The sequence below is a fragment of the Eulemur rufifrons genome, chromosome 30 (assembly GCF_041146395.1).
Source record: "Eulemur rufifrons isolate Redbay chromosome 30, OSU_ERuf_1, whole genome shotgun sequence".
Taxonomy (NCBI): domain Eukaryota; kingdom Metazoa; phylum Chordata; class Mammalia; order Primates; family Lemuridae; genus Eulemur; species Eulemur rufifrons.
This window is the reverse complement of record NC_091012.1, coordinates 10,488,553-10,516,472: the sequence shown is the minus strand read 5'-3', so window position 1 is coordinate 10,516,472 and position 27,920 is coordinate 10,488,553. Positions and strand designations below refer to the sequence as shown.

Genomic DNA, 27,920 nt, shown 5'->3' with positions numbered 1-27,920 from the left:
TTTTAGTGCTTATGTAAATGGCATTGTTTTCATTTCAAACTCTAATTGTTCATTGCTGGTACACAGGTAATGAATTACTTTTTTATATTAATCTTGCACCCTGCAGCCTTGCTATAATCACTTATTAGTTCCAAAAGTTGTTTTTTTTTTCTGTCAATTCTTTGGAATTTTCTATATAGTCAATCAATCATGTGGGAAATGACAGGTTTTTTTTTCTTTCTACAAAATCTATATATCTTTTATTTCTTTTTCTGATCCTCAACAGTCCCTGGTGGTCTAGTGGTTAGGATTCTGCCCTCTCTCTTTTTCAGATCTTTTTGTATTAACATTAGCTAGGACTTCCAGGGCAATGTTGAATAGGAGTGGTAAAAGGGCATAAACTTCCTTGCTCTGGATATTAGTGGGAAACCATCTAGTTTCTTACCATTAAGTATGATGTTAGTTAAAGGATTTTTGTAGATGTTCTTTATCAACTTGAGGAAATTTTACCTCTGTTCCTAATTTAATAAAAGTTTTTTCATGAATGGGTGTTTTATGTTGTCAAAGGATTTTTCTTCATCTATTAGTGTTATTGTGTGATTTTTCTTATTTAGCCTGATGGTGTGATGAATTACATTAATTGATTTTCCAATACTGAACCAGCCTTGTATATCTGGAACAAATCCATTTATTCATGACTTATAATTCTTTTTATGCATTGTTAGATTTGAATTGCAAAGTTTTATTAAAGAGTTTTGCACCTACATATATGAGAAATATTGCTCTTTTGTAGTTTTCCTTTCTTGTAAAATTTTTCTCTGATTTTGGTGTTAGGATAATGCTGGCATCATAGAATGAGTTCTGGAAGAGATTATAAAGTATTGGTATAATTTATTCCTTAAATGTTTGATGGAATACATCAGATAACCTATCTGGTTCTGGTGCTTTCTGTTTTAGAAGGTCAATAATTATTGATTTTATTTCTTTAATAGATATAGGTACATTCTAATTATCTACTTCTTCTTGTATGAATTTTGACTGATTGTACCTTAAAAGAAATTGATCCATTTTTATCTATTAATAGATTATCAATTTGCTAAGGATGAAGTTGTTCATAATATATATGTTTTTAGTGTCCACAACATCAGTAGTGATGGCCCTCCTTTAATTTTTATACATGTCTGCTCTCTTTTTTTCTTAGTCAGTCTGGTTAGAGATGTATCAATCTCACAGATCTTTTCAAAGAACTAGCTTTTGATTTCATTAATTTTCTCTATGAAATTACTGTTTTCAGATTTATTATTTTTTTTTACTGTGGGGTTGTTTTAAGATGTTTGCACTATTTCTTAACTTGGTGATTGTATAAATTTATTAAACTAGCCAATTAATTTGCATGCACTTTTCTATATACATGTCATATTCCCAAGAAAAATTGTTAAAAATAATATGGCTGAAGAAGTGATAACTTAGCAGAGCCGCAGAGATTAACAACTGTCATCAGATGGGTATTCAAGTAAGAAACAGGGCGGCAGGGGGCTTGGGCTATGGCATAGCAGGCGATGGCCGAGAGGCCTTGGTGAACCCGGATGGGGCACACGGGGTAGAGGCGGCCACTGAGCCTGGTGGAGCCGTCTGGGGCCTGGCGAACACGGCCCTGTGCACTGTCCTCCATGCGTTGTATAATTATTTGGGGGCAGCGAAGAGCCCAGCTTTCGGAATGCGTTTTCTAGCTGGGCTGGGCAGCATGCCCGCCTACAGCCCTGCCGCCCAGAGCGCCATAGCCGCCATCCCCACCTCCGCCTCGGCTTCCAGCCCAACCCAGGCTGCAGTCCAGGAGGCTGCTGCGCTCCACAGCCCGGGAGGCGGCCGCTTCCGAGCGCCACTCGCCTCCCGGGGGCCCCCAGCCCACGACCCCGCCGCCTCCGGCTAACCACGTGCTAGGGCCGCAGCCCAGGCACCCGCCCGCCGTCCTTGGGGAGCCAGGGAGGCGTCTGCTGGGGTGGCGGCCGCCCACCATGGAGCCCCAGCTCCGGGAGCTGCTGGCTCAGTGTTAGCTGGGCCTGGCCCAGGCCATGACGGGGATGGAAGCTGTGCTCAGGCTACTTGAGGACAGGGGAGCACTCTGCCCCAGGAGGCAGGAGGCGCCAAGGCGGAGCCCTGTGCAGGCTGCTCTTAGCCAAGGAGTGGGACCAGTTCCAGGACCTGCGGAAGTACCAGGACCTGGAGAAGACTCACCTGCTGCCCATTCTCTACTTGAACAGCGTCGTGGGACCTCGCAGCACGCTGAGGCCTCCGCCTACAAGGGCTCCACCTACAGCGTCCTGGCCACCATGTACTCAGGCTCGGGGAGCAGCAGCTCCCTCAGCAGTGTGGGCGCCACAGGGAAGGCGCCGCCCCACCCCAGCCCCTCACTGTCCTGCAGTTGAACGAGAAGGTAAAAAACTCCCCATCCAGCTTCCCCAGTGACCCAAGAGAGAAGAAGGAGCTGCACAAGTCCCTGCCTTCGCAACGCACGGGTGGCCTTTGACAAAAGGTCCGTCACAGGCTGAATCCCCACTAGGAGAGGGTGAGGATCCAGTGCACACTGGTGCCCGTAGAACCAGCGCACCAACGCCCTGAATGGAGAGGTGCAAGGAGGTGGCCAAGGAGACCGACTTCTACCACACACTCTGCAGCCGGCCACTGAGTGCCGAGACCCAGCTGAAAGATGACACTGCGGGAGCGTGGCCTGCTGCAGCAGTCGCAGGAGGACAAGGAGCGACTCCGCGAGGAGGATCAGGAGACTGGAGACTTCTGGGCCCAGCAGCGGGTGTTGAAGCACAGTGGGTCATCCGAGATCCTCAGCAAGCTATGGCTATGGACAAGCGGGAGGTAGTTAAGGACTATGGTCCCCTGTGGGAGAAGTACGGAAGACAGCCGAAAAAGTAGCCATCTACAACTCAGACCTGAGCCGCTTGGAGCAGCTGGGGGAGGAGAACCAGCGCCTGCTGACCTTGACCCAGCAGAGGGACACGGCCCTCCAGATGCAGCACCAGTAGCGCCCTGTTCCTGAGGAGGTTGGAGGCATCCACCATGAGCTGAATGAGGCCCCAGCCCAGAACAAGGGCCTGTAATGGGAGATGGAGCTGACAGAGCTGAGGACCACAGAGGTGAAGACCCCAAGGAGTCGGAGAAATACCGGGAGGAGCGGGATGCCGTGTACAGCAAGCACAAGCTCATGATGAGCCAGCGGGACCAGGTCATCTCGGAGCTGGACAAGCTGCAGAGGTGGAGTTGGCTGAGTTCAAGCTCAAGAGAAGTACGTCTGAGATGGTCAGCGAGGAGATGTAGGCACTGTGGCAGGTAACAGTGCACTGAATAATGGCACTTTCATACAAAGGGTGCAAGACTTTTCCAGAACATCGAGGTGAAAGCTAATGTGAAGAGGAATATTTACTTTGATGAATTTTTTTTCTATCTCCTAAATCTTAACTCAAGCTTTGATGAAATTTTTGAAAAGACTATCATGTGAATACATGTATAGTAAGTAATGATAATGCATTAGAACTTGGTAATTATCCTAGAAAAACCACCAACTCATTTTCACATCCTGGTATCTGACCACATAATTGTTGGAGGAAAATGACATCAAATAAGGAAAAGAAAATGAAGAAAAAAAACTTTGAAAATGACTGAGTTAGTAACTACCCTAAAATGTCACAGAATGTCAGATACATGAAATGTGAGTCTGGGATAGGAAAGAGCACTTGTATGGATGGGTTTTTTTTGTTTGTTTGTTTGTGTGTGTGTGAGATTTTCTAAGTTAACTGTGAAAACTGTATAGAAATGTGGAAAGCACAGAGAAGGACGAAGAACACCTGAATTCTCCGGCGATAAGATGCTGAGGTCTCATGTCTAACAGCAGCTGAACACCCCTCCCGGCACTGAGGCATGCCCTTCAGCCTGAGGACTGGTTCTGGCCTCTGTAGGAGATTTTGGCTGAGCATGAAGTCCACCTGTCAACTGAGGCAGGAATTTCTTCCAGGCACTGTTCTGAGTCAGCAGGCAGGCGAGAAGAAACCCGCCCCACCCCCTTGCAGTATCCAGGAATGAATTTTGGGTTTTAGTATTGGATTTGGTTGTTATAATTGGCTGTAAATTAGTGACAATAGTGCAGCTTTAGGAACACGAACAAACTGCCCTAAAAGTTCTAAAACTATGGACAGGGGTGCCATCAACAAACTTTATGCTAGATTGATTCTCCAAGTTATATTTGATAAGAGATATTCTTAATCATATGATGGCAGTTTTACATGTTCCTAAGAATCTGTGTCACAGTAGTCTTCTCAGGTGAGGCCTCTCCTGAGAGAGCTTTCCTGACTCCTGTCCCACAGCCCCTGTCCTCTTCACCAGAGCCTTCCCACCTTTGCAGAGATTTGCTTATTTATATACCATTAAGGGCAAAAGTTCCATGAGGATGAGATTCCCATACCCACGCCTGGCCCTAGGCACTTAATGAATATTTATTGAAAGGATGAGAAAACAATCAGCAAAGTAGATGATATTACCTTCCCATTTCAGGGGAAGTTCTTGAGATTTTACTCCTGCATGGGTCTCATCTTGTATGAGTTCTTTTTGAGTTTTCTGAGACTCACATACCCCAGCATGTAGGGGTGTGGCCTTCACTACAGCACCTACCTGGAGAGAAGAGTGATTGGATAGATTGTGCACCCATTTCTGATGCTGAGGAGACATCATTTGTGCTTCAGCAATCTCCATCTTCTTCATCAAGGGGACCCTGTCATTCTTCAGGGTCACAGAATGCTCCAAAGCCTTTCCCTGTGACCACCAGGAAGCAGAGCAGTTGCACCTTAATTCATGAAATGTCTGAGAGGGGGATCACAGCATCAGACTCCTTGGCATCCTGAGGCCAACTGTGACCTGAGAAGGACACATGGGGACTTGCTACCAGGAAGGCACTTTGCAGAGAGGTCTGAACCCTAGGGCCCATCATTGCAGGAGGGCTCTCGTTCCCGTAACAGTCATTAAGCCACTTCCAGGAAGGCATTTTTTGAGAAATTTAAATGAGGACCAAGATGTTCATCCCAACATTTTTAAAATCATAAGGAATTGGAAAAACAGAAATGTCCAATAATAGGGGATTGTGTCCCCTGGACCTTTTTCTCATGCATAATAACATTGCTAATATTTTCTGTTTAAAAATAGATTTGACTCTGTCCTAGTGTTTTGAAACCTGCTTTTCCCCCTTCACAGACCCTCTACAAAGTCAATGCCATTCGTGGACTTCCCAATGTTTAGTGGATGCCTGTTTGTGAATCTGGGACCCTATGTGATGCATTAAAGTAATGCCTTTTTGATGACCACACAGGCTGTTGAAATCACCTGGTTCTCTCTGAATCACTGCACAGACAAAACACGATCTTGAAAGAAACACACAGACCCATGCTATATTCTTCCTTTAAAGTTCTGTATTGCTTATTTAAAAGGAATTTTCATTCCTAATTAGAGCTTTAAGTAACATTCTTTGTAGAAATTTTGGAAATTATAAAAGTACAAAGAAACCAAAGAAATAAATCTTTCACATAATCCCTATAAGCAACACCCCATTCTTAATGTTTGGCATAGTTCCTCCAGGTCACTTTTTATGGACTTTAAATTTTGAGCTCATACCGTACAACATTGGCTATAATTTTTAAGTTATGAATGTAATTGCTATTTTAATAGTATATCATCTCACATAAGCATTTCCTCATGTTTTTAAATCTAATTTTTAATAAATGCCTAAGGTTCCAATGAAGGGGCATACATCATTTATTCAACCAATCCTCTATTATTGGACCATTCTCTTTTAAGAACAGAAATTGTAAAGAAGATTGAATTAGTTTTAGCTGGAAAAAGAAAAAAATGTGTAAGTAACCAAGGGAAAAGATAAAAAACACAACAGAAATAGAAAATGGAATTATTTGCAGTCACTGCTATCTCTGTCCTGTCCCAGGGGGCTCTGCTGGCTTGGGCCTTGTACATCAAATTATGTCCTCCCTTCCTTCCTCCCTTCTTTCTTTCTTTCATAGATCACCTGAGTAGTGATCCACCTTCCATGTTCAGAGATGGGTGGGAAGCCATAGACAGGAAAAATGCCTTTACCTCTTTTTCCTGCCCCTTAGTGTCATCTATAATATTAACCTCCCCATTATTCACCTTGAAAATGCCTTTGACTGGAACCTCATTTTTCTCCTTTGCTTACCTCAAGCCAGTGCCCATAACCACAAAGCCCATAGATCAAAGAAAAACAGAAAACAACTTAACAGGTAATATTTATTGAGAAGATTAATCCCTTCTAAAACTATGAGAAGGGAACCATAATTAACACATTTTCCAGTTGAGAAAACTGAAGCTCAAAAATGTGGCCCAGATCTCTGAGATAGAAAGTGGTGAGATCCAGGATGTAAATCTGGGCGCCATAATTCCAGAATCTTGACCAAACCTCTATTTATACTGACCTTGAAACTAACCAGAAAAAAAATTTGGATCCAATTTAGTAGATATGTGTCTTTGAGCATAGCATGTATGCCTAAATGTATGGGAATGGATGGTAAGGACGGGTTGAACATCCCTAAACCAAAAATTTGAAACTTGAAATGTTCCAAAAGCCAAAACTTTTTCAGAGTCAACATGACACATGTGGAAAGTTTTAAATCTGACCTAACGTGATAAGTCACAGTCATAATACAATTGTACAAGACACAGCTTATTCCATGTCCCCAAGGGGAAAAAAGACCCTCTCAGTCCCCTTCAGCTGCAATAGCTCTTTTCTGTGCACACCCATATTTCCCCATGCAAGCAGGCCCACAAAGGGCAATACTTAATAAAATGGCATGTGTGCAGGCCGGAGGCAGCAACGGCACATTCCCCATGGTGCCCCACATAGTTTCAAGACCTACATGTATTGCTTACTGTGTTTTTTGCTTATTCTCTGCTTTGTGGTATAAAGATATGTTAAAATTGTCAAAAGCCTTGCAGATACTCCTACGGATAACAATGATAAGAAAAGCAGGAAGCATTTACATTTATCTATAGCACAAAAAGTCAATCTACTAGAGAAACCAGACAGTGGTATGAGTGTAAAACGTGTTACAGAAGAGTATAGTGTTGGAATTATCAACATATGTGACCTGAAGGAATGGAGTACAGGGATGCTCCTAAAATGCCAGAGGGATTAAACAAGTTTTTAGTAGAAAAATGCATTACACCCTAGAGTAAGGAAGATAACCACGTGGCATTAACCATGGATTGGCCATTACTGGGAACTTTGCAAGTGGTCACAGAAGCCAGTTATCAGCTGAGATGAAGGTACAAAAGCTAGGTGAAGAATTACTGTTAGAAAAGCATATGAAAACCTCCACATTCATGTTATCAATCAACTTTGTGGATAAGTTTGAAACCGAGAAGCTACAGCTAGAAACTCTATCTTCCTGTTTTGTGCAGCTTGAAGGATGGAGGTGTGAGCATGTGACAGTCCACCTATGCTCAACAATTCCCAGGGACAATAAAATCATATAATTACTCTAACTGAATAAGCAGAAAGTTAAAAAGACAGGATTTGTATGAAGGGATTCTGCACCCTGGAGACATGAGATTTGCAAGAAATAAATTTAATGTACAGCAGAGAAACTCAGTTTGCTTTGAGAATTTGTAAGGTCTAGTTTGCTTGTACATCGCCAACTCTTCTGAAATTTGTTTTGATCATTGTTTCCATTTTCTTCTGAAGATAGGTACACACACACACACACACACACACACACACGCATTTCTTCCTCTATAGTTCTCTTATACACAGTTTATTTTTAGTCTGAAATATTGTATACTGCATTCAATGTAAATCTAAACAAAACATCTCTATGTGTTCAACTAGCCCAGAAAAGCACCATGTGCAAAGAAGAATATTGCATAAAATTTTATGAATAGCGATTTAAAATTTAAAGGTATGGCTTTGAATTATGCTCCCATATAATCTTTATTGTAACTATATCAACATACCCATAGTTACAAAAAAAGAGAGAAAAAGGACACAAAATAGTAACTATGAGAGTAATATTACAATATTATTGAAAGTTTAGGTCCTCAAAAAAATAGATTACTAAAGAAGTTATTCCATTGTGTTACCCAAATACTTCATCATTTTTGTCTGTTAACTACAATCTTGGACAACATCAGATAGTTTAACATTGGTGGCAAGGTAACATTTCACTCATTGCACATCACTGTTAAAACATTAAAAACCATTTAGTTTTACTAATCAAAACAAATTAATTAACCCAGAGACTAAATAAAGCATTTTAAAATCCACTATATGCTCCTAGGTCATAAGCACTCAAGAAAGATTATTTTCTGTCTACTATAGTGATCTTAGAGTTATGTTTTCTTTAAATTTAAAGACTGAGGCTATTTAGTGCACATTGATTTTAATACATATACAACCTTTCAGATAGGAGTTATCTTCACTTTCCTCTAATATATGTGAAGATGTTCTTATTGCTATCACATCAAATAACATTCAATATTTCTATGTCCTCTAGCACATCAAATAGTATTTAAGACTTCTATTTCATTCTATTGTTCAGATATGTCAGTATTTTACATAATTGGCCAGTTTTTTCTTACGTAAGGAGCAATTGGTAAAATGATTTATTTTGAAAATTTAGGATGTTTTTCTCTTACTTTAATACAGAAGGAAAAAACTGATTACCTACTGTACACTTGCACATATCATTATTTTATGATTCCAACACCAACAGCATCTTTCATTATATTTTATTAATTTATTTTACATTTGCCATTAAACTTTCATAAAAAATTGATATTAATCATATACACCTAATATTGAATGGCCTCTCATAGCTCTGATGAAGAAACATCAGATCACATATTTTCATATAAACATTAGGAATGAAGGTATAATACAAACTAAGAATTGAATTACATTAATATTTGCTTTTCAAAAATTTCAAATGCTGTCTATACAAACTACCCACTGAATATAATTATGCCTGTCTAAATATCAATGTTCTTGGCCGGGCGCGGTGGCTCACGCCTGTAATCCTAGCACTCTGGGAGGCCGAGGTGGGCGGATCGTTTGAGCTCAGGAGTTCGAGACCAGCCTGAGCAAGAGCGAGACCCCATCTCTACTAAAAATAGAAAGAAATTATATGGACAGCTAAAAATATATATAGAAAAAATTAGCCGGGCATGGTGGTGCATGCCTGTAGTCCCAGCTACTCGGGAGGCTGAGACAGGAGGATCCCTTGAGCTCAGGAGTTTGAGGTTGCTGTGAGCTAGGCTGACGCTACGGCACTCACTCTAGCCTGGGCAACAGAGTGAGACTCTGTCTCAAAAAAAAAAAAATCAATGTTCTTGTTCTTTTGAAAAATATGATCAGATAAATTATCTAATTGCTTTAACTTCACATTATTCTGTACAATAAATACTCTGGGTTAGTTTAAAATCTGAAAATGTGCTTCAGCTTTTACTTGTGTGAATCCCCTGATGAACTTAGACTTAGGTTTGGATTAAATACTTCCATACATTGCACCTGTAAAGTTTCTTTCCCTATGAACTCTCTGGAGATGTCTAAGTTGTAGGTATACTTGGAATAAAAGATTTTTCACATGTATTACACATATTGGGTTTCTGTAGTATGAAGTTGGTGATGTTGAGTAAGGTGTGAACTACAGTAAAAGATATTGTCACATTTTTTACACTTGTAAGTTTTCTGTCCAGTATGAATTCTCTGATGTTTTCTGAGGCTTGAAAACTGAGTAAAAGTTTCACCACATTCTTACAATTATAGGGCTTCTCTCCAGTGTGAATTCTCTGATGTTGAGTTAGGTCTGAACGACGGTTAAAGGCTTTATCACATTTGTCATATTTGTAGGGTTTTTCTCCAGTATGAATGTTTTGATGTTGACTAAGGTTTGAACTAGAGTGGAAAGGCTTTGCCACATTCTTCACATTTGTAGGGTTTTTCCCCAGTATGAATGAACTCTCTGATGTCGTCTAAGGATTGAAAACTGAGTAAAAGTTTTGTCACATTCTTTTTTTTATATATATACAATTTTTCTTTATTTTTTTTATTTCAGCTTATTATGGGTGTACAAAAGTTCAAATTACATACGTTGCCCATGTACCGCCTATCTCCCCGAGTCAGAGCTCCAAGCATGTCCATTCCCCAGACAGTGTGCACTGTACTCATCATGTAGGCATACACCCATCCCCTCCCCCCACCCCCACCCCCCACCCCAGTCTATGACAAAGACACCTGTACCCTAATGTTTATAGCAGCACAATTCACAATCGCAAAGATATGGAAACAACCCAAATGCCCATCAATGCATGAATGGATTAGTAAATTGTATATGTATACCATGGAGTATTACTCAGCTATAAGAAATAATGGAGGTACGACATCTCTATGGTTCTCCTGGAGAGAGTTGGAACCCATTATATTAAGTGAAGTATCCCAAGAATGGAAAAACAAGCATCACATGTACTCACGAGAAAATTGGTTTCCCTGATCATCACCTAAATGCACATTTGGGAATGATACCAATTGGATATCAGTTTTGCCACATTCTTTACATTTGTGGAGGTTTTCTTCAGTATGGACTGTGTTATGTTTTCTTAGATTGAATGGCTGACTAAAGATTTTCTAACATTTATTATGTTTGTATGAATATTCTCCAATATGAATTCCCTGATTTTGAGAATATTTCCCTGACTGGGAAAAAGCTTCTACACATTCATTACATTTGTAGGAATAATCTTGAATATGGATATCCTCATGGCTAATAAGCTTTAAACATTGATGAAAGACATTCTCACATGCTTTACATTTGTACTGGTTCTCTGGATATTGACCTTTCTGATATTTTATAGAGCATGAGACTTGGTTCAAGTTTTTTCAGGTTTCTTGCATTGATAATTTCTCTCATCAATATAAATATCCTGGTAATTATTTATGGTTTTATTGGACATGTAAGGTTTTCCCAATTTTCTATTCCCTGATATTGATTAAGCAATGATGATTGGATATACTCCTCACTATACTGATCACAGTTGTAGATTTTGGCATCTGGTGGTAGTATTTGTTGGTGGAAGAACAATAAAGTTTTAATGAAGGACTCATCAAATTGATCATATTTAGAAATATTCTCTTCAATTTTAAATCTCTGGTCTTCAGAAATATTTGAGTGAACACTTAATCCAATCTTATATCCAAAGTCCTGGGTTTCTCTGGTTATTTCAAAAGACTGCTTATTGCTTCCTTTAATATGTAGTGCTGAAAATAATTCAGATATAGTTTAAATGGCATGCTGACTCTAGTGAGAACAAAGGTGAATAGCAATTACAGCAACAGAGAGACTGCACAACATATGGAATTCATCATGGAAGGTAAAGACGGAGCGCTTTTAACAAGAAACAGACAAAGCTTTTTTAGTGGGAAAATATACAGAGTACTCCAGAGAAGACACATCCTGCCAACAGTTTGGAGAAGTGCCCAGAATGTCCAGTGTGGCTGCATGGTGCTAAATTTCCCCTGAACAAATCCATTCAATAAAAGATGGAATAGGCAGGTTTTTTAAAATAACAAAAATCTCATCAAAAATGAACCAAGACATCAAAATAACCAAGAAATATAGTCCAATAAAAGGACAACAATAATATTCAAGCGACCATAACGAAGTGAAGATCTATGAAGTAATTTTTATTTGATTTGATTTTATTTCAGCATATTATGGGGGTACAAATGTTTAGGTTATGTATACTGACTTTGCCCCAGCTGAATCAGAGCTTCAAGCATGTCCATCCCCCATAAGGTACACACCACACCCATTAGGTGTGTATATATCCATCCCCTCCTCCTCCTTCCCATCTGCCTGACACCCAATGAATATTATTATTATATGTGTACTTAAGTGTTGATCAGTTAATACCAAGTTGATGGTGAGTCCGTGTGGTGCTTGGTTTTCCATTCTTGTGATACTTCACTTAGTAAAATGGTTCCAGCTCTATCCAGGATAATACAAGAGGTGCTATATCACCATTGTTTTTTGTGGCTGAGTAGAACTCCATGGTATATGTATACCACATTGTATTAATCCACTCATGTATTGATGGGCACTTGGGTTGTTTCCACATCTTTGCAATTGTGAATTGTGCTGCTATAACCATTCTGGTGCTAATGTCTTCTTTATGGAAGGCCTTTTGTTCTTTTGGGTAGATGCCCAGTAATGGGATTGCTGGATCAAATGGTAGTTCTACTTGTATCTCTTTGAGGTATCTCCATATTACTTTTGACAGAAGTTGTACTAGTTTGCGGTCACACATAAAGTAATTTTAAAAGTATTTAAAATAACTTTTTTAAAGATGCCCTGTTAGCTTAATGAGAACACAGACAACTAAAGAAAAAGAAAAAAATGCACAAAGAAATTGATATTATTAACAAAGAGATTTGAACTTGAATAAAACCCACAAATGTAAAGTATGGAGCTGATAAATATAAAAACTGAATTTAAAGATTCACTAAAGCAAGAACAGACTTGATGTAGAAGAAAAAAAAAACCCAGCATGCTTAGTAATAGGCCATTTGTAATTACAGACAAGAGAGGAAAAAAAAAGAGAGAGAGAAATGAGCAGGGAGCATACCTGAAGAAATAATGTCTGAGAACTTCCTAAAGTTGAAGAAGATAGCATAAAATTTAAAGAAGCTAAAACTACTCTAACTAGAAACAACAGAAAAAGATCCAAAACAAGACACATCATAATCAAAAATTTAAAAATTACAAAGAGAATCTTGAAAATCAGCAAGAAAAAATGTGACTTGTCATGTACAAGGGCACTCTTATGGGATGATCAACAGATTTTTTAGCAAAAAAACCTTGCAAGCCAGAAAGGTATAGGATGATACAGTCAAAGTGTTGAAAAAATGACAACTAACAACCAGAACACTATTTCTAGCAAAAATTAATATTAGTTGAAAATTAAAAATTAGTTGAAAACAAAACATTTCAAAGATCAAAAAAGCTTAAACAATTTATACTCAAGGGACATACCCTACACAAATTGCAAAAAGCAGTCAGTTCTTTTTTTTTTTTTCAGCTCATTATGGGGGTACAAAAGTTCAGGTTATATATATTGCCCATGCCTCCCCATCCCCCCGAGTCTGAGCTTCAAGTGTGTCCATTCCCTAGACAGTGCACATCACACTCATTATGTAGGTATGCACTCATCCCCTCCACCCACCCGCATCCCCCCCAGTCAGAACTTCAAGCGTGTCCATTCCCCAAACAGTGTGCATTGCACTCATCAAGTATGTATACACCCATCCCTTCCCCCCAGACCCCGCCTCTGTCCGATACCCAATTGGTGTTATTCCCAAATGTGCACTCAGGGAAACCAGTTTGCTGGTGAGTACATGTGGTGCTTATTTTTCCATTCTTGGGATACTTCACTTCATAGAATGGGTTCCAACTCTCTTCAGGAGAACCAAAGAGATGCCATATCGCCATTATTTCTAATAGCTGAGTAATATTCCCTGGTATACATATACCACATTTTGCTAATCCATTCATGAATTGATGGGCATTTGGGTTGTTTCCACATCTTTGCAATTGTGAATTGTGCTGCTATAAACATTCCGGTGCAGGTGTCTTTTTTATAGAATGACTTGGGTGGAGGAGCAGCAGTCAGTTCTTCATAATGAAAAGTAAAATATTAGCCACATAGTTATGTGAGTATATCAAGTTCCACGGTAAATGTAATTGTGTGCATACATATAGTATTCTGTGTTATCATAATGATGGTGAATAAAATACTTTTAATTCTGCTATAGATTTGAATAGACAAACCCTTAAAGTAACCACAAATTTGTGTTAATGGGTACATAATAAAAAGTATATAATCTGTGATTTCAACAGAATGCGATGTAAAAAGGCAGGGACTTTGTATTCAGTTAAAGTTTTCAGCTTAAAATAGTTTGTTATAATAGGCAGATTTTTAAAAATAAGTATAGTAAACACAAACAAAATATCTATGGTATATACACATCTCAAATGCTCTTGGGGTTTTAAAGAAAAAAGAAAAACATAATAAAACATAGTAGATACACAAAAGGAAATGAGAAAGGAATCAAAACATCACTACAAAAATCAGCAAAACACAAAGGAAGACAGTAAAAGAAAACAAGAACAAGATAGCTATAAGACTTACAGAAATAAATAAAAGGCAAGTTATTGCCTTTCAGTATTTACTTTCTCTAAAATAAATTAAATCAATCACAAGACATATTTTGTCTGAATAAATTGAAGAAATATGATCCAACTCTACGTTTTCTACAAAAGACCTACTTTTTTTGGGTGGGGGACAGAGTCTCACTCTGTTGCCTGGGTTAAAGTGCTGTGGCGTCAGCCTAGCTAACAGCAACCTCAAACTCCTGAGCTCAAGTAATCCTCCTGCCTCAGCCTCCTGAGTAGCTGGGACTACAAGCATGTGCCACCATGCCCAGCTGATTTTTTCTATATATTTCTAGTTGTTCAGCTAATTTATTTCTATTTTTAGTAGAGACAGGGTCTCGCTCTTGCTCAGGCTGGTCTCAAACTCCTGAGCTCAAACAATCCACCCACCTTGGCCTGCCAGAGTGCTAGGATTACAGGAGTGAGCCACCGCACCCAGCAAAAAACTTACTTTAGATGTAAGGGCACAGAGGACTGTAAGTAAAAGAATTGAAAAAAGTTATTGAATGCAATGTCAAATACTCCCACATTGACAAAATATATGTTACATGAAAAATTGTCATAGGGGATAGCAAAGGGCATTATATAATGATCAAAGAGTCCATTAATCAGGAAGCTATCACAAGTATTAATCCATATGCATCTACCACTACAGCTCCCAAATATATGAAGCAACTTTTTACAGAATTGAAGCAAGAATCAGACAATATCACAAGAACAGTAGTATAATTTGATACCACCCTTTCAATAATGAAAAGAAGTCAAGAGACAAAAGAACAAAATGAAACAGAAGATGTGAACACTATAGATTACACCTAAAAGTCTTATACTGAACTCTCCACTCTACACACTATTTTTAAGCAAACATAGCACATTATGGCAGATAGACAACCTGCTAAGCCACAAAACAAGTCTCAACAAATTTAAGCACATAAAAATCACACAAAGTATTATTGCTGACTACAATAGAATAAAACTAGAAGTAAAAATCAAAAGGAAAGTGATATGTCCACAACTATGTGGAAATTAAACAAAAAACTACTGGAAACACTTTTTTTCAAAAGCTAAAAGATTTAATATTATTAATATGTCAATGCTACCCAAAGTGATCTACAGATTTGATGAAATCTCTGTCAAAATACCAATGCAAATTTTTACAGAAGTGTTAAAATATTCTAAAATTTCTATGGAATCTCAAAAGATTAAAAAAAAAAACAGAAGAAACAATATTGTAATAGGAAAACACAGAAGCAACAGATTTTTCAATTTCAAAACATATTACAAAGCTATGTTATTCAAAACAGTGTGGTACTGGCATAAAGACAGACAAATAGATGATTAAATAGATTTAAAAGCCCAGAAATAAACACTCAAGTATAATATATTGACAACTTATTCTCAGAAATTCTCACCAGAACATCACAGTGAGGAAAGGAAAGTCTCTTCAACAAATAAGGTTAGGAATACTGGAAATTCAAATCAGACAAATTAAAGTTGGACCTTACCTTGTACTATACACAAACAAGAACTCAAAATAGACTGACTTATTTTTTGTAGCCTTTCTAAACTGAATTTTAACATTTCTATTTTAGTTTACTGTTAGTGTAGACAAATACTATTAATTTTTATGTTGATTTTGTATTCTGTAACTTTACTGATTTTTTAAGAGTTCTAACAATTTTGGGGTTGTGTGTAGTTTTTTAGGTTTTTTTTAAAATATAAGATCACTTTGTCTGCAAACAGGGACAATTTGTCTTCTCACTTTCCAGTTTAAATGATTTTAATTCTTTCTCCTCTCTTTCCCACAATGGCTTCCAGTACTACGTTGAATAGGACTGGTGAAAACAGGTATCCTTGTCTTGTTGGAAATCTCAGAGAAAAAGCTTGCAGCATTTCCCTCCTCACTGTGTTATCATTGGTTTTTTTTTACATATGGCCTTTATTGTGTTGATATACATACCTTGTATACCTAATTTTTTGAGTGTTTTTATTATAAAGGAATGTTGTCAAATGCTTTTCCTGCATCTACGCTAGCTGTAAAAAATTAAGATATCTAGCAATAAACTTAAAAAGTTGAAAGATATAGATACTAAAAACTATAAAATAGGGATGAAGAAATTGAAATACACATGAATAAATGGAAAGTTACCTTTTGTTAATGGATTTGAAAAATAATTTTTAAATGGCCATACTACCCAAAGTGATGTACAACTTCAATGTAATTTCTATCAACATATCAATGACATTCATCACAGAAATTTTTTAAAATCCCTAAAATGAATATGAAACTAGAAAATATCCCAAATAGCAAAAGCAATCCTGAGCAAAAAGAACAAACCTGAAGTCACAGTATATGACTTCAAAATTTACTAAAAAGCTATAGTAACCAAACAGCATGGTACTGGCATACAAACATGGATGGATCTGAAGGACAAAATGTTAAGTGGAATAAGCCAGACACAAAAATACAAATACTGTAGAATGTACTCATGTGTGGTATGTTTAAAAAAAAGTTGAGATCATAGAAGCAGAAAGTAGAACAATGGTTACCAGAGACTAAGGGAAGTGGACGAAGAGGTGAGGTTGGTTAACTGGTACAAAATTACAATTAGAAAGAAGAAACAAGTTTTGGTTTTCTATTGCACAGTAAGATGAAAATGGTTAAGAGTAAGGTATTGTATATTACCAAATAGTTAGAAGACCAGCTTGTGGATATTTTCACCACGAAGAAATAATAAATGCATGAGGTAATGAATACACTAAATATCATGATTTCATTATTATACAACATATATATGTGAAACGTCAAATTGTATCCTGTAAATATGCACAATTATAAGTGTCAATTAAAAACATAGACAAAGACTTAAATGTAAGACCTATAAATATTAAACTCCTAGAAGCATATATAAAAGGGAAGCTTCATTACAATTACACTTTGTAATGATTTCTTGGATATAATATCAAAGTTAACACACAACAAAAGCAAGAATATGCACATGGTACTACATCAGTGTATCCAAAATATCTCAAACTTATTCAAAGCAAAACATGGAATAGATATTTGCACATTTGCATACATTGCAGCATTATTTACTAAAGACAATACCTGGAAACAAACAAAATGTCCCTTTATCGATGAGTAGATAAAGAAATATGGCATATACATATAATGGAATGTTATTTAGCCTTAAAAATGTTCATCTTGACACATATTATAGCAAGGACAAACGTTGAGGATAATATGTTAAGTAAAACAAAGCAATCAAAAAGAAACAGTCACTGTATTATTATACTCATAAAGTATGTGAAGTAGTCAAATTCATAGAAAGAGAAAGTAAAGTGATGTTTTTCAGGAGTTAGAAAGAGGTAGAAAGAATCATTTCCTGTTTAATGGCTATTCACTTTTAGTTTAATAAGATAAAAATGATCTAGAAATATGTTGAAAAACTATGTGAATATACTTAACACTACTAAACTGTATACTTAAAAATGTTTGATATAACAATTTTATGTATTTTACCACAATTAAAAATTTGGCTACCTAAAGAGATAATTAGAAAACTTTTCAAAAATCACCTTCAAATAACAAAATTGTTTCTCTCATAAAATAATATAAATTCAAACAATAAATATATTGTGAATTTAAGACTATTTCCTTCACCACTCACATAGATAGGCTAAAGCAATCATTGATAACCAACCGGCACACTCGTGAGAGTGCGCACACACCCACACACGATAAGTTCTGAACAAGCATGGACAATGTAAGTCCTGAACCATGTGTGGGCAATTTTTATAAAGTCAAAAAAAGCACAGATATTTTATAGGCAGCAAACATATGCCCAATGCATACAGAAATCATGTACCACATTATTTTAAGTGTACAGAGCTGAACATTATCATCCATTTCATAATATTCAGGTGCAAAATAAAAAATACAATGCACTCATCTGAGGAAACATACACTCAAAAGAAACACAGTAATATTGACTTGAAAACAAGAATAAGAGAAATTTTGATACATAAAATACTGAAGATAACATAGATATACTATTTAAAAATAATTCTTTTGTCTTTTCTCTCTGTACTTTAATGGATGCAAATAAAAATAATTCTTTAGCAATAGATTAGGACCCTGTCTCAAAAAAAGGTAATACTTTCAATATCTACAATTTTTAATTGCATGCTGCCATGAAGATTGGTGCTATTTTTACATAAAATAGAGAAGCAATAATACAGCCTTTTGAAGTTAAGAAATGCTTGGCATTTCCAAATGAACAACATAAATGTTGTAAAATATGGTATAAATTACTGAAATAAAAAGTAAAATTTTGGGATTAAATTATGCCATCATTTAAATATAGGCTGAGAAAATGGATATTAATTTTAGTGATTTCTTCTTGCCTACAATAAACTTGAACTTAACTCCAAACATTTTAATAAATGTTTGGTGCCCACTAGTAATCTAATTTGCTTCTTACATTAACAGGTAAATTCAGCATTTTATTTCAGAACTTTTGAATCCAAGAACCATGGACAAATTTGACATATATTTCAGAAAGTGAAGCATATAGCAGAGTAACATAAGCGAGATGACACAATAGGAGGTCTCCCAGTCATATCCCCACAGCATAATGTGATAGCCATGCTCAAACAAAGCAGCCTTGATGGGAGTTTTGCACTCCAGGTCAGAGTTTTTGATACCCTGGTTGAGCCCAAGTTTGAGGAGGGCCATTTTGAGAAAGCCAGACCATGACCAGGTGGCAGACTTGCCAATAAGAGTCCTGGCAAGAGAATAAAAAACGACCACATCCTTCTTTAAGCTAAGCTATAGCCCATTTGACCTTGATCTTGCCACTAGCACCACCTGTCAAGATACACAGGAGGATTCATATCCACCTGTGTCTCAGGTGAACAGGCCTGCAGATGTTGGTTCTATCTTTGGTCACTGAATCAGTCTAAAACCCACCTTTTTCACCTCTCAGCCATGGTATGGGAAAAATCCTGCCCACATAGGAACACTCAGGGAAAACAGTCATCTGTGCTCCTGAATATAGAACCACTAAGAGAAAAAAAAAATAATAATAACGTTACCTTTGGGGCCGTGCTGACTTCTTAAAATACTATTGAAAAACTGCCGTTTCGCTCCTCATCACAAACACCCATTCCTGCGACCCTCTGCTTTTTTCTTTACCTTGACAACTCAATACCAAAAAGCCAAGTCAGACCTGGAAATTATTGTGGGAAAGAATAAATGGTGCAGACAAACCCAGGCGCGCCTCGACCCTCTGTGAAGAAAAACCACAAGATCAGCCCCCAATCTTCAAGTGAAGTCAGGCAGGATTTACCTCCGCCTGCCAGGGAGAATTCAGTTCAGGAACATTCAGCCATTTTTCATTTTGTTGCTCTTGGAATCTTAAATGTTTTAAAAGAACTATCATTATTTTTCAAAGGTGGCAAAAAATGAGTCCTAAAGGATTGGCTTTCTCTAAATCTTAGAGAACCAAGGCAGATCTTTAGAAAGGTCCAGTAGTCTCCGCACAAGGGGCCCGTAAAAGCCTGACTAATGGACAGTGGGTAGTGGGGAAAGAGCTGGCCCTGGCCCCTCCCTGCCCCCAGGCTTTCTTGCTGACCCTGACAGGCCATAAAACTCCATCCCCAGGGTGGCTCCTCTGTGGTCCTTCACACCTCCACAGTGAGGAGGAGGAGGAGGAAGACCATCCCCCCGTCCCATTTGTTGCAGGCTTCCCCCACTCCCCACAGGCAGTGGCCCTGGGAGCAGGACTGCAAAAGAGATGGGGACACGTGAAGGATGAGCAGTATTGACTTTTTAAAAAATATGCTCATGCACTAAAAAAAGTGAGACATGAATTTTACATGTTGTGCGCACAGAAAGGAAGCAGCAGATAGGCACTTTCAACACGTCTGGAAACAAGAACATGAAATGCTGAGGCAATGCACTGGACCAGACACGTGAACCTGAGAAGGCCAAAGGTTCAAGAGCCCCCAAGAAGCAAGTGTGCACAAGAGCATGTGCCTGTGCGTTTACACGTGCGTGTGCGCAGTAGCTGTTACCATCCACTAGCGCCTGTCATTTGGCGGATACAGACACATTAGGAAGAATAGTAAGATTGTGATTCTGTTAATTAAAAAAAAATCTCTTTTCTTCTGATAGGTCATAAGCCATGGTAAATTTTCAATTCAACCCTCCAGAAAAATTAGAATCCTAGCAGGCTAACACAAATCACCTCTAAGTGGGATGTCAGGGAACTTCACCCAAATCATTTCAATTCCTTTTATGTCCCCATAACGCTGGTGCCTGCAGACCTCGAATTCTGTCCTCTTCTCACCACAGAGAGAAAAACAAGTATCAAAATGCCTACAATCTCTACTCCTGCAGCTTGCAGAGAATTTAGCAGAAGATGGCCTCACCTTTGTCTATTTCTGAGGGATCTTAGTGTTTTCTCTTTTAATTTCTCTTAGTGTGGTCAGTGGCTGATTACATTTTTATGATAATATTTATAGTTGAATTGTGAATGTCCTGAAGAATGTTTTCTATTTTAAATTTCCTGTGCAGCAAGGATGTAGATCCAATTTTTAGGAATGTCTCCCCTCGTATTTTGGTTAAACAAGTAACACACGTTGACCAGGTGCAGTGCCCCGTGTGCCAGCAGATGTTGCCCGCGGCGCACATCAACTCGCACCTGGACCGCTGTCTGCTGCTCCACCCCGCGGGGCACGCGGAGCCCGCAGCCGACCCGCACAGCGCCAGGGAGCGGGCCAAGGGGCCCTGGCCGCCAGCACCAAGAGGCGGCGGCTGTCGGAGAGCTCCACGCTGAAGCAGCCGGCCACCCTGATGGCGGCTGAGAGCAGCAAGGGCGAGGGAGAGGAGGGCGACGACGGCTGCGAGAGGGAGAGCAGGGAGAGCTAGGACGCGCCGCCCACGCCCAGAGGCGCCCGCCCCATCCCCGACTTCCCGGTGGCCGCTCCAGCAGCCCGGGAGGAAGGGGTCCGGAAAGGGGCCGGCGGCCGCCCCTGCTGCTGTGGGCAACGCGTCTCCGCACAGCTGGGACGAGGCTGAGGCGCAGAAGGAGGAGGAGGCCTTGGGCAACAGCAATGGCGAGGGAGACGCGGAAGCAGACAGCAAGGACAACCCAGGGCACTGGGATGTGGAGGACGCCGCCACTGCCGCCGCCACGTGTGGGGCCAGCAGCGGGGCGTCTGCACCCCCGCGCGGTGGCCGCCAATGAGATTCCATAGATGCTGGAGGGCAAGCGGCTGGCCAAGATGCGTCCTGACTCGCTGCAGGACTACATGGGGCAGAGCAGGGCTGTGGGGCAGGAGACCTTGTTCCGCTCGCTCTTGGAGACCAACGAAATTCCCTCGCTCATCCTTTGGGGGCCACCGGGCTGCGGCAAGACCACTCTGGCTCACATCATAGCCAACAACAGCAAGAAGCATAGCACAAGGCTTGTGACATTGTCTGCAACAAATGCCAAGACAAATCATGTGCGAGATGTCATAAAACAAGCTTAAAATGAAAAGAGCTTTTTCAAAAGGAAAACCATCCTTTTTATTGATGAGATTCATCGGTTCAATAAATCTCAGCAGGACACTTCCTTCCTCACGTGGAATGTGGGACGATCACCCTGATCGGGGCAACCACTGAGAGCCCTTCCTTCCAGGTCAATGCTGCTCTTCTGAGCTGCTGTCGGGTGATTGTTCTTGAGAAACTTCCAGTAGAGGCAATGGTGACTATTTTAATGCGAGTGATCAACTCACTGGGAATCTATGTCCTAGACTCTAGCCGTCCCACTGACCCTCTGGGCCACAGCAGCAACAGCAGCTCTGAGCCCTCCGTGATCACAGGGGACAAAGCAGTAGACGCTCTGGCTTACCTCAATGACAGGGACGCCCGGGCTGGGTTGAATGGACTGCAGCTGGCCGTGCTGGCCAGGCTAAGCTCCAGGAAGATGTTCTGTAAGAAGAGTGGGCAAACCTATTCTCCCAGAAGAGTTCTGATCACTGAGAATGATGTGAAGGAAGGCCTGCAGCTATCCCACATTTTGTATGACCCTGCAGGAGAGGAGCACTACAACTGCATCTCCGCCCTGCACAAGTCCATGCGGGACTCCGACCAGAACGCCTCCTTCTACTGGCTGGCTCGCATGCTCGAGGAAGGAGAGGAACCGCTCTATGTAGCAAGGAGGCTCGTGAGGTTTGCCAGCAAGGACATAGGTCTGACAGACCCATCTGCGTTAATAAAAGCAGTCGCTGCCTACCAAGGCTGTCATTTTATAGGCATGCCTGAATGCGAGGTGCTTCTGGCCCAGTGTGTAGTCTATTTTGCCAGAGCCCCTAAAGTCCATTGAGGTATTCAGCGCCTATAGCAACATCAAAGCCCGCCTGAGGAACCACCAGGGCCCTCTGCCCCCAGTGCCTCAGGGCCTTCTGCACCTGAGGAAGGCGCCAACCGGGCTGATGAAGGATTTGGGCTACTGCAAAGGCTCCAAGTACAACCCCCTGTGCAGCGAGGCTGTGGAGCAGGAATACCTGCCTTAAGAGTTGAGAGGAGTTGATTTTTTCAAGCAAAGGAGGTGCTGACTCTTTCAGGTTATGACAGCAGAAGGATGTTTCTTTTTTTAGGAAGGGCCAGAAAGAAGGAGTAACTGGACTGTGAAGTTGGTTGCCTGGTAGAAGTTAAAACAGACCAACATTTTGTGCCAGAAATTTAAGAGCTCTGTAGGTGGAGGTGCAGTTACTTCAACTAAATGTATGACATTGAAATTCTGTTCTTTTGCACTCTGTGCAATGGTTATGCTTATGAAAATATTTGGCAGCTTTGTGCAATGAATTAATGTTATAAGGAATTATCTGTTTTGTCATAATATTTAAGTCATAATGTCATTTCAGAATTCAGTTCTGTAGGATTTTTTTCTTTAAAAAATGTATATTCTGGGTAGTTTTAATTGGTAAAAAAATGTAATTGTGATTTAATACTGCATAGTGTTTTGGGTATTTTTTTATATGCAAAGGTCTTACAAGCCGATAAAACTATTTTAAATAAAAAAAAACAAGTAACACACGATAACTTGGGTGGAAAATAATTGAAAAAATAGAGATGAGAAATAAGAAAAAAAAAGATAATAAAAAGTCAACATCCCACCCTCTAGAGGTAATCACTGCCAACATTTTGTGTATGGCCTTGGGGACTATGCATATGCGGGGGTCTGTACATGTGCACACACACAAAATAGCACGTGCACTGCAACACTGTGCCCAGGACTTTGTATACGATGCCCTATTTTCTGCGTACAAAACCCCAAGGCTAGGAAGGATCACAAGGCAACGAAGCTGGGTCTCCAGCAAGTTCATAACGGAAGGACTTGAGGACCCAGTGTGACCGCAATCTCCTGATGTCACCGTCCCCTCTGCTCCTGAGAAAAGATCAGGGGAAACTTCCTAGAATTTCCTTCCCCATGTGGTCCAGGAAGGAGTCTGCCAGAGAAGCACTGGGGCAGTTGGGAAGAACAGTCTTCATCCTCCATCAGCCCTTGCATGTAGCTGACCACCCCATGACTGCATGATTTCTGGGTCTTTTCTCTTCGTGGTGTGTCCTAGCTGAGATTCGCAGCTGACAAACCCGGGGCTAGTAAGTGATGGGGCAGAGGCCAGAGGTGGGAAGGAAGGTGGGCGGGACAGACCCCCTGCCCATAGAGGAGCACAGGGCCCTCCACGCACTGTTTCATGGGAGTCCCCTCACACGTGTAGAACCCGACTTTGTGGATGGCAAAGCTGTGAGCATGTGGAATCGGCCCAGGGCCACACACGGAGCCAATCCATGTCAGAGTGAGGAATCAAGCCCATCGCTCTGGCTCCAAAGCGCACTGGGCCCCGGGAGGCTGCCCTTACACAGAAGGCACCAGTGGGCCTCACGGTGTGGAGGGGAGAGAGACGGCTGCAGAGTTTCAGGGTGAGATGGAACAGCAGTCAGGAGGAATGCAAGGGGAAGAATGCAAGCCTGCAGAAGAGGCAGTCATGGGGGGTGGAGGGGGAGAGTGACCAAAACAATTTCTAAGGCCAGTTCCAGAAGCACAGGGACAAGATACCGGGTCAGGGAGCCTCCACCACAAAGGGCCCCGATGCCAGAGGGAGAGCCAGCCCTCCTGGAGCTTGCCTTGACTCGGTCCCTCTGCATAGGGGAGACCTAGATACTCAGTACCTAGGTCTGACGCCGGGTCCCAAGGAGCCGTATTCCAGCAGGATGTTCCAGGAGGTCTGGCTGAGCCTCACACTGTCCTAGACTTACTGCTCTCTCAGTGTGTTCCCTTGAATTTGAATATTCATGTGCCTGAACTTTTTTCTTCATTTTTGTAGTTCTATAATAATTTGAGTCTTTGACTTGTAAAATTAGCTTCTGAGTCATTTTTTCCCCTCAGTGACATCTCAGCATTTCTCGTCTCCTAGCTGTGCAGCAAATGCCGATTCCTGTCCTAGACCAAAGGCCACAGGGGGAAAGTTCTGACGAGGGACTGAATCAGTCTCCCGAAAGATGGAGCAAGTACCAACAGGAACTTGATCTTTATAGCCATGAAAAGGCAACCTGATTTTTGAAATAGCTATTGCCAGGATCCCAGAAGATGCAAGATGGGGATGAGGCGCCCTTGCATGTGACACTGACTGTACGTGCTGTGTCTGCATCAACCGAAGGGTCTGTACGTCCACCGGCTCCCCCCTCTGCACACGTCTCCATTCGGTGGGCTGCGTTCCTCTCTCTATTACCCTTCTCCTTTCCCTTTTATCTGGTCATGTTCCATCACTGGAGTACAGATTTATGAATTTTAGCTTGGTCTTTGTTCCCCATTCTTTAATTTAAATTTACAATGACTAGAGCACTTAATTTGCTTTATTAAAAAGCTAACAAAAGGAAGTAGCTTTTTATTAAATAACACTAATTGATTTTTCCCGCAGTGGAAAAGAAGCTCTCCTGCCCTGGTCACATGGCCTGTGATGAAGATGAGGAGGCCTGTTGTCATCTGTGGCTCTGCACAACCTGGGTCAAGGGTACCTTTCCAAAGAAGGGCATCCTGGAGGCACGCCAAGGCCTGAGTCCTCCAGAAGATGAGAGAACTGATCCCATTGTCCAGGTAACTGGCAGGGACACAGATGATCTGGGTTTATAAAGAAAATAGGAGATGCAGAGAATACTGTTCTCTGACACTGTGATCCATTAAAAGAGATTTCTGAGTTCTGTGTGCAGAAATGGTTATCACTTCTGGTGGCAGAAAAGAATAAATACAAGCCAATTTAACAAGATGCCCTGAGGCCATTGACAATGCAGAAAGATTATAAATCAATAGATTTTTTGTGCTTATACACCTTCCAACAATCTCATTACAAATACTTGTTTTTTGATGTAGAGGTTTATTGATATCAATTTCTCTCTTAGTACTGCTTTTCATTGTATCCCATAGATTTTGGTGTGTTGTATTTCCATTTGAATTTGTTTTTAGTAATATAAATCTTCTTTAAAATTATTTTGTCTAGTTTTATATCAAGGATATATTGTTATAAAATGATTTGGGAAGAATTTCTTCTTTCTTGTCTTCTGAAAGAGTTTGTGTAAGGGTGGAAATTATTTATTTATTTATTTATTTATTTATTGAGACAGGGTTTTGCTCTGTTTCCCAGGCTGGTGTGTACTGGAGTCACCATAGCTCATTGCAGCCTCCAACTCCTGGGCTCAAGCCATCCTCCTACTTCAGCCTCCCAAGTAGCTGGGACTACAAGTATGAGCCACGATGTCCAGCTAATTTTTCTATTTTTTGTAGAGACAGGGTCTCATTCCTGCTCAGGCTGTTGTTGAACTCCTAGACTTAAGCAATGTTCAACCTCAGCTTCTCAAAGTGCTAGGATTATAGGTGTGAGCTGCTGTGCCTGGCTGTGGAATTCTTGATTCATTAAACATTTGCTAGAATTTACTCACAAAGCCCACATGAAATGGCTCATTCTTTATGCAGAAATATGTTTACAACTAATTCAATATCTTTAATAGTTATATGATAATTTAGATTTGTTCATTTTTTATTGAGTCAGCTTTGGTGGTTTATATTTTTCTAAGAATTTGTTCACTTTTTCCTGTTTTTGACTATATTGGCATAAATTTGTTTATAACTTAATATGACTATTTTTTCAATATTCCCTCCATCTCTAATTGTGCCTCCTTTTCACATCTATTCTTATTTATTTGTGGCTTCTTTTTTTTTTAATTGATGAATTTTGTCAGGGATTTGTCACTTATCTTTGTCTTTTCAAAGAATCATCTTTTGTCTAGTTTGATCCTCTATTTCCACTCATTTTATTATTTCCTCTTCTTTGATTTGTTTAAATTTTTTTTTCTAATTTAAGTTGGATACTTAGCTAATTTTATTTTAGCCTATCTTCTTTAATAATATAAGTTCTAAAACTTATGAATGTCCCATTTAATGTTATACTACATTCTACATGTTCAAAACATTAATATTTTATTATCATGCAGCCCTAAATATTTTCTACTATAATTTATATTGACCAACAAATTATTTATGAGTGCTGTAATTTGTCCTCGATTTCTAACTTCTTTGAACTTAGGTTAGAAAATGTGTTCCATAGAATATTGATTCTCTAAAATTTGTCTTACTTTTTGGCCCAGCATGTGGTCAATATTCAAATGTATATTTAATTCATATTTAGAATGAATAAACATTCTCTAGTTTTTGAAGGCATCATTTCTTATGTTCATTAGATCAAGTTTTCATTTTATTTATCCTTACGTGTTGCCTAAACACATTTATCCTATGTGTTTCACTTAGTAAAATTACTAAGTGAATTTTATTACAGTTCTGAGTCATTTATCTTCACTCAGAATTTTGAAGATATATTTCTATTGTTGTCTGGGTGCCACTGTTGCTTTTGCGAAGTTACCTGTCTAATTATTTTTGTTTTACAGACATATTTTCTCCCTAGTCACTTAAGATCTCCTCTGTGTCTTTGATGTTCTATCATTTTACTGTGGTGTCCCTATTATGAACATCTGTCTACTATACTACTTGGAATGTGTGGGGATTTCTGAATATAAAGATTTGTGTCTTTTCTTAATTTTAGAAAATTGTCAGTCATTCTTTCAATATTGGTTCTCTCACATCTATTTATTATCTTTGCCTAGAACTCTAATGAAATGCATATTAGACGATCTCACTCTATGTCTCTTAACCTCTATTTCATATTTTCTATATGTCTGTCTTTGTGAACTGCATTTTGGGTAATTTATAGAGATCTACTTTCTCAATTAACACTTTTCTTGTGAGCTATTTCAATTTGGGTATTAGTATTATTACATAACTTCTAGAACATCTTAGTATTTAGTATAATTTATCTATAAAACCCATCTGAAACTAGTGTTTTCTTTGTGAGACAGAGTCAATATCTTTTTATCTTTTTTTTTTTTTTTTTTTGAGGCACTCTTGCTCTGTTGTCTGGGCTAGAGTGTGGTGGCCTCAGCCTAGGTCACAGCAACCTCAAACTCCTGGGCTCAAGCAATCCTCCTGCCTTAACCTCCTGAGTAGCTGGGACTACAGGCACTCCCCACCACATCTGGTTAATTTTTGTTTG

At 39.7% G+C, this 27,920-nt stretch overlaps 1 pseudogene; it reads left to right on the top strand.

Annotated features, from left to right (window-relative positions):
• The first annotated feature begins 3,091 nt into the window (after positions 1-3,091).
• Positions 3,092-22,874, top strand: LOC138378402 (ATPase WRNIP1 pseudogene; annotated as a pseudogene).
• Positions 22,875-27,920: the final 5,046 nt, after the last annotated feature.